Source organism: Leopardus geoffroyi, chromosome A3 (assembly GCF_018350155.1).
Source record: "Leopardus geoffroyi isolate Oge1 chromosome A3, O.geoffroyi_Oge1_pat1.0, whole genome shotgun sequence".
Lineage (NCBI taxonomy): Eukaryota > Metazoa > Chordata > Mammalia > Carnivora > Felidae > Leopardus > Leopardus geoffroyi.
The window spans coordinates 108144376-108153294 of NC_059336.1; positions in this window are offsets into that span (position 1 = coordinate 108144376).

Genomic DNA, 8919 nt, shown 5'->3' on the forward strand with positions numbered 1-8919 from the left:
GATGAATGGGCCAGGTGTCTTAAGCCCCTAGAAACTGGGTTTAGGAGCCCAGCAGACAGATTTGCCCAAATTAACGAGACCAACCCTATAGACACCAGACATGTATCAAGGGGCAGAGAGGTTGTGACCCACCTGGTTCTCATCCAATAGCTCTGCTTGTTTCTGTTGCCAATTCATGCATAAGTTATTCTTGCAGCTGGACCGAGATCACTGAACCTGAAAGCATAAGGTCCATATGTCCCATGATGAAACCTGACAGCAAGTCTGGGATCTCCTTCCTCCACAGGGCTGTGGATATAGATATCTTCAGCATAAAATCAACTGGCTATGAACCATTGTTCATTCTCACCGCCATCAATCGCATACTTTCTCATATCTTCCCATGGTGCTTCTCCTGCTACCTACATATGCTAAGCAGGGTAAAGTGTAGTAGGCAGAATTTAACAGTAGATGGAATTTTCCTGAGAGACCCCCCCCTCCATGCCATGATTTGGGCCATGCCAGTTACCTCCCGCTGCTCCATAGTCAACAGGATACCACAACCTGAGCTTCCCAGCTAGAATTGCCAGTTCCGTGCTATTATGCTCCAGATCTTTATGGAACCATGTTCTTTCTTTGGAGTTACCTCCCTCTCTCCTCTTTTTCCAGGGCCTTTATTGCCAACAAGCTAATGAATCTTAGTTAATTTAGGTGCTAGAAAGGGATTCTGGCAACTTTTCACTTTATGTCCTTCACTTTTGTAAGACAAAGCAGTTATATAACAGTGGAACCAATGTCTCATCCAAAATGGTCTCATAAAAGTGGCAGAGGTTAACCATGGGGCACCTTGTGGCCCACAACTGAGAGCTAAGTGTCCAACTCTTGATTCCAGCTCAGGTCGTGATCTCAGGGTTCATGAGATCGAGCCCCACATTGGGCTCTGAGCTAACAGTGTGGAGTCTGCTTGGGATTCTCTCTCTCTCTGCCTCTCTGTCTGCCCCTCCCCCGCTCTTGCACACTCTCTCTCAAAATAAATAAATAAATGAAATAAAATAAACGTAGCAGAGCTGAGATTCCAAGTGGTCTGACTCTAGGTCCAGTTCTCCCACTATTGTGAACGGATGTGGCTGCACTCAGAGATCATTTTAATAGCGCATGGCTTCAACTGCCTTTATCCTGAGGGTCACTCTACTGTAACAATTCTGAACAAGGATCATCATTCATATCTGCTTGTGTATACTTCTCTAGATCATATCCCAGGATTCAATAGGCCTGAGGACTTCTGAGGACAGGACATTTCCAGCCAATTGAGCAGAACATTTCTCAGACTGTCAAATGAAGTAAGATATCAGGACAATTTGAATAAATAATCATGGACAAATAATTGCTGGCTCCCTGAGCCAGGATGGCAGAACAGGATCCTGCTACTTTCAACCCAGCTCCTCAAGGCATTCTGTTAGCCCACAGAGTCCCAACAGCCAGATGCCAGGCTGATAATGTTGAGAATGCCGCCCTTTGTTTTAGTTGGAAAGAAGTTTGGCAGCTTGGCAAGAGCAGTGGCATGAAGGAGAAAGCAGAATCTGGCTTAAGAGGGTTTGGGGAAATTTATCAGTAAGAAAGACACCAGCTTATGTCTTGGAACAAGTTGTTTTGATTTTCATTTCCCTTCAGTATACAAAGTACTAATGAATTACTTCTTAGGAGAAGTAAAAGACCACTGGAGCGAGTGACAAGGAAACCATTCTGTAACTGTTCCTTTTGTCCTTTTCCATCCCCACTTCTGACTTTCTTCGTCTTCTCTCCTCCAATCCTGGATTGAAATAAACAGCAGCAGATAACGAAGTAGCTAGCCCAAGCTAAGCTTGCACACTGCGTGAACTCATGCCCAGAGAACCAGAAAGAGAGGGAGGAAGAGAGAGTTTTCATTCAGAGTCCCGCCATGTATACTAAAAAATGAACACTGGGCTTGTTGATAGAGATGTAACAAATTAACAATCATCTCTTAGGCACCTGAAAATTCCAATATCCCTTAAGGGGAAAGGGGGAAAAGGGAAAAAGGTGTCAGGCAAGTGCTAGGAGTTACAGCAGGTTCCCACCGAAATGTGGAGAAGCAGAAATCTGTCTTAGAGCCACAAACTCCCATTCTATCCTTCTTTATCCCTAGGGTGCTCTCAACTGCACCTGCTTCTCAAACACCTGGATTAAGTTCTCTCTCTCCAAACTCCATTCAACAACCCACTCATTCTTCAAACCAAGATCCGAACGACTAACAGCAACTTAAAGAACTGTTGCTTTCACAGGCATTTATACTTAACCTCCACCAAAATCTTAAGCAAAAGGATTGCATTTTGTCGTGCATATCAGCCATTTGTACCTGACTGTGTCATTTGATATATTACATAAAAAGTAGGTAGCATATATTGTGGTGGTCAGTTTTATGTGTCATTTTGCCTGGGTCACCAGGTGCCCAGCTATTCAGTTGAACATTATTTCTTGGTGTGTACGTGAAGGTGCTTCTGGGTGAGATTAGTGTTTGAACAGGGAGACTGAGGAAAGCAGACTGCCCTCCCCATTGTGGGTGGGCCACTTGAAGTTCTGAGTAGAATAAAAGGCTAACAAAGAATTCTTTCTCTCTGCCTGCTTTTCTTTGAGCTGGGACGTTGGTCTTCCGCCTTCAAGCTCAGACTGGAAATATCTCACTGGCTCTCCTGGGCCTCTAGCTTGCCAACCACAGACTTGGGACCTCTCAGCCTCCACAGTCACATGAGCCAATTCTTTAGAGTAAATTTTTCTGGAGAACCCAAACTACCACACGTATGTATTCACTATAAAGTACTAGAAAACAACGCGTGCTTGTGGACCTACGACCCAACCCAAAAAGTACATTGTTGTTGCTCTCCCCTTTCTCTATCCCACCCCCACTCCTTACCAGATGGCCAAAAATATTTAGAACACTTTTTGACATTTCGATAGATCCCTACTCTATGGATCTTGCCTTCTCAACAATGAATTAAAAATTACTAAATAAAAGACTGTATTTCCCAGGGCTCCTTGTGCTGGGGTGCCTAGGGTGATTGAGATTCCACCAATCAGATGCACTCATATTAGACTGATTCAGAACTAAAGTTTATACGGAAGGAGGCAGGGCATATTCATATTTTTAGCATGAACTAGAACCAGCACTGTGGCGGCTTCCTGAGCATAGCATATGCTCCAGCTCCCTTGGAAGGTTATTTTGGAATATGGAAGTGCACACTGGGGTTATTCCTGGAAGATTACCTAGAGTCTGTTTCTTTAACCTTTATAATGATTCTTTAAGCTCTTCATCCCTTAACAAATTCCTTTCTGCTTAAAGTAACCAGAGGAAATTCATTGACTGCACCCAAGGAACTCTGACCAATACAAAAGTTGAACTGTAAGTGATTGCAAACAGTAGACTTCAAGGACAGGAAGCTTAGCCAACCTGACCTAGTTGGGTTTGAAGGATTTGGGGACTATTAAATGACAGGACACTAGTAATCCATGATATGGGAGATAGTAACACAGCAACTTAAATGATTCCCTTTTAGGGGTGTCTGGGTAGCTCAGTCAATTAAGCATCTGACTTCTGGTCAGAGCATGATCTCACAGTTTATGGGGTTTGAGCCCCACGTTGGGCTCTGTGTCGACAGCTCAGAGCCTGGAGCCTGGTTCAGATTCTGTGTCTCCCTCTCTCTCTCTCAAAAATAAACATCTTTTTAATGATTACCTTTTGTCATTTGGAATAAAGTGTCTACTGAAGCCAATTTTGATTGCTTCCCCACAAACACCATTACGTGGCGCTAAGGAATAAAGGAAGTGTGGGTTGGGATGGCTGCCTCCATTAGCATCAGTGAGCTTCTAAAAAGAATGACAGACTTTAAAGAATTTAAATTTTCAGACCAAGGTATTGTTAGAGAAACAGGGAGCTTCTAGTACTCCTCTAAAACAATTTTTTTTAATCTCATAGTCCCAGGGCTGGCATGGCCAAAAAGCAAAATGCAGAGTCAGATCTGGCCAGCTAGTTAATTTCAGTGTAGGTCGAACCATATCCTCATTATCTTATATGAAAGTCAGGGCATTATTTGGGAAAGAGGGAGCCACAAAAATTGGAATGAGGGCATTTGGGAGGATCTAGATGATTCTGAGTACCCTCAAACCTCATTGCATCTTTCTTACTAAAAAGAAGCAGTCCCTCCCCCCTCTAGCTGAAGATGCCAGCATGGTTCTGCCTGAAGACCTTATAATAACCTCATCTGGGGAAGTTATCTTATACAGGAATTCTGGCTCTCCTCATGCCCTCTACCTGTGACCTTTCATTCCCACCAGACTTATAACTAGCTCCAGATCAAGCATGCCCATAGGGGCCAATTTAAAAAGTCAAACATGGATGGAAAGGTTCACATGCCAAAAGAATTGCAAGATTTTCTAAAACTAATACTGACAAAAATCTGGAGAATATATTGGGTATTCCACCAGAAACACAATTTTATGGGCCAAATTATTGGCATGAATACACTAAACCAGAAATTCTGGATTCATTCTTCTTAGCTTGAGACAATTGTTAACTTGGTGAGTTGATTGAAACCTGGATTCTACTATGGCCTATTGCCGAAGGAAGTTGAAATGTAAGAGTCCAGACATTCGGAGAGATAAGAATGCTAGAAAGGATTTATAACATACAACATCTAACATACACCCAAACTAAGCCTAGAGAACACTCCCTTTTCTAGGGCATTGAGGAAAACATTAATGAAGAGAGAATCAGGACCTTCAAGAGTGCTTTGTTGAATTTCTTCTGTACTCTGGGGTCGACGGTAGGAGATATTGCTGTTGAAAATAGTTCCCTGACTTCAGCAGGGTTGATGGATACCCAGAAGGGCAGACACTACACAGTAGGATTGAACTACCAGGCACAGAGTGGATGTGGTTATTATAACAGCAGAATGAGGGGCGCCTGGCTGGCTCAGTTGGTGGAGCATAGAACTTTTGATCTTGGGATCATGAGTTTGAGCCCCATATTAGACATAGAGCTTACTTTTAAAAAAAAATAGAATGATTTGACTTGCAGGGATATTTTGATTAACTGATGATGGTGTTTCAAAAACTGAACTAGATGGTCAACCTCTGAAGGATATACTTGACCTGTATACCTGAAAAACAATTCTAAGTTCGGTGAACCGGACTTAGGTAATCATAGTATCTGACTTAAATCATCACTAGAGAATCATGAGCTATCTTCCAATATCCAGACTCTCAATTCAGTAAATGAAAGGGAAAAACTCTGAGTGAGGATATCGTAAGAACCTACAAAAATCTTCCTCTACCCCTTCAAAGTACCTGCATACCTTTACCAAGGTAATTGTGTACTAGAGAAAGGGAAATACCTATACCTTTCACAAATTATTGGACATGGCTTTGAATGTGTGCTAAATCCCAGTGACTCAGAATATCACCGTTTCTCTACACACCACACACACACACACACACACACACACTCAGAGAACAGTCTTATCTATGGGGATCCAGTGATAAATGGAGTTTGAGTCCAAGTCCACTGCACGGTGGGCACAAAGTTTCTGTCAATCCAACCCCTGATTATTTGCCCCAGTTCTTGAATTACAGTATGAATGGATAATTTCAGTAAATAGTAGAATCCTCAAATTGGCTTCCTGACCTAAAGTAAGCAGTAGTGGGACTGCCCCCTCCTAACAAAATAGTAAACCAAAGGCATGGCTATATTTTTAAGAGAATTCTGGAAATGAGTATCGTCATCAGAGAAAATTGAAGGAGTGGTGATTTCTATTATGTCCCCAGATTGAACTCACCTGCTTAACATGTGCACCGAACAGATGGATCTTAGAGCATGTCAGTGAGTTATCAAAATCTTAGTAACTTTTGTTGCTGTCCCTCTTCCTATGTCAGTTCTGGAGCAAATAAAATGGACACCATTCTGACCATCTAATATGCACGTATTATCTCTACAAATGCTTTTTTCCTTCTAGCCTAATAAGCCAAAGATACCAGAAGCAGTTTGCTTTCACCGGCCAGGGACAGCACATCACATCCGGCCTCTGAGTTACATCAATTCTCTACATATCTTTTACATGTGAAAAAAAGAAACTTCTATCTTGTGTAAGTATTACTATTTCAGGTGTCCTGCATTAACGGCTAAACAAAATTCCGAACAGAAATATGGATCATGTCAAAATATATACCGTTGTCAGTGGATGTGGAAAGAAGGACAGGGGGATATTTTGGGCCTTTCCTATTTAATAAATCAGAATTTAGACTCAAATTATTTATCTCAAAGGCTATTAAAAAGACTCTCTTAATTGTAACAATCCACCTGCTCTGGTTCACATGCTGTCAAGTTAATAGATAAATCAAACATGTAAGCCGTTTTGAAAAAATCCATCAAAGTGGTGGTTGGGCTGAATTGACCAGTTGTTCCAGGGGACTGACAAGTCAATTCTAATCAACAGCCCTGAATGGATTCAGTCTGGGAGGCTGAAGTGCCTTTGATTAACAAAATAGCCTACTTCCCATCATGCAATAGCAGTTTTTTAAGTTTGTTGTTGTTGTTGTTGTTTTTATGTAGACTTAGCCGCAGACCTATCCCTTTTCTTTTGGTTCTGGAACCAATACAGAATTTGCTAGTTTGACTGAAAGCTTAAGCTCTCTAGACCTTAGTAGGGGGAGAATAATAACACTACATTCCCCATAAATTTCATCAATAGAGGAGTTATGAAGATGGATGAGGCCATATTGGGCCAATTTCCTGTTTTATGTAAATCTAAGACATAGTCAGAGTCACACAGGATTAGAACCATAGGCACTGTGTTTTAGATTCCCAGAAGAAAGTCACTTTATCAACATAAACTTGGCACAATTTCGAAACACAACAACATCCATCTTATCAGCCCATTGACTGGCTGTAGTAAGTTGTGGTGTTCTCCTTATTATTTTATGACCAGAGCCACAGAAAGATTAATGTTACAAGTTAAAGCAAACAGTGTGGTATTTATAGCTTACTCTGGTGGTGAATATTAAAGTTCCTTCCTAGGTCCATCTTCCTGAGGACCACAGGAGAAGGTCACACATGTGCTGTGGAGACAGTCCGTGCACTTTCCCTAATGTTTAGTCCACCAAATTAATGTCCATGTTCAAAAGCAGGAAAGAAAAGGAAAAACTGCCATCTGTCATTAGGAGCCAGGGTGTAGAGTGATGAATCAATTTAGAGAAAATACTGTTTATGAATAAGAAAGAAGATCTGTACTCAGCTCTGGGTCAGAAACAAGCATTGATTTTACAGATGAGAAAGTGGCAATGAAATATCCCTTCCAAAGGGATCTGCTTGTTTCTAGTTTTTCAAAATATCACCTTCATCAAGGAGTCTTATTGAGAATGTCAGGTACACACCAGAGGCTACAAGAGGAACTGAAGCCCTTGAGAAGCTCTATTTCTGTGGCATCAGGGAAGAAGGGAGTGAATCCTAGGTGATGCTATAACCTGAGTATCATGGGACTCTTTTTTCAGTGCTGGCAGCATAATGAACACCTGGACCCCAGATTTTCCATAAAGAGTAGAATATGGCATCCCAAAATATGCCACTTGACATATTGATTATTTTGAGCTAAAGGCAATTGAGAAGAAGTAGATACAAGAAAAGTTCTCTATCCTTCCCCTGTTTGCCTAAAAGTAGGACATAAATTTATAAAGATGCCCCCCCCCTTTCCTCTCTTCCAGAAAAGACAGAATTCAATCATTGGAGCCACCTCTAGACCCTTCTCAGCCTGGAGGAGAATCCACATAAACTTTACCAACTAGCCTTTGTCTTCCATTAGTTCCCCTATATATTCACCTTTCCACAATTTGCCCCCCTAGAAACTCAAAGTCCTTTCCCTTTGTCTTGTCACTTCTCTAAAAATGTATTGTTCTTTTGTTAAGATACTATAAAAGCCCAAGTTCTAACCACCTCTTTGAGTTATTCATCTCTGAGTGCTCCCATGTATATGCACAATGCACATGTTAGCAAACTTCTATTTGTTTTTCTCTTGTTAATCTGTCTTTTGTCAGTCTAATTTGCAGAGCTCCAGTTAGTGAATCTAGGAGAGTAGAGGGAAAGAGAGTTTTGTTCCTCTCCTATGCCTGGATTAGGTCACCAAGAAGTCGGCTGTGATGCATATCTGAACACTCACCATGAATCAGAAACTTGACTATAATGGAAGACACACATGGGGTAAAACAAGAAGTCCTCAATGAATTCACAATCCACTAGAATAGACAAACATGCAAGCTAGCCATTAACATATGAGAGTTTCCAGTCTTCACCTATCCACCCTCCTACATAGAAAATTCTGTCTTTCTCCGCCCACTGGCTTCTTCCTGGCCCTTGGAGAAGTAGGCAACTTTCCCAGATAGTTCCAGGATGCTGTCTTGGAAAATGAAAAGATAAAGGCCTAAGTAGGAGATCTGCTTATAAAAGAGACTAGGCAGATGTACCAATAAGTACAGTAAAACCTTGGTTTGTGAGCATAATTGTTTCCAGAAACATGCTTGTAATCCAAAGCACTTGTATATCAAAGTGAATTTCCCCATAAGAAATAATGAAAACTCAGATGATTTGTTCCACAACCCGAAAATATTCATATAAAAATGATTATAATACTGTAATATTATAATACTGTAATATAATACAAAATAAAAAAGAAAATACAAAATACAAAGAAAAATAAATTAACCTGCACTTACCTTTGAAAACCTTCATGGCTGGTGTGAGGGAGACAGGAGAAAGGAGGGTTATTGTGTAGGACGACTTCCACTATCACTAACAGAATCATTGAGATCCATTGGTTCAATGGAATCTTTTTCTTTCCATGCAACTTTAACAAGGAACCTATATAATGACATTTGCTTTTG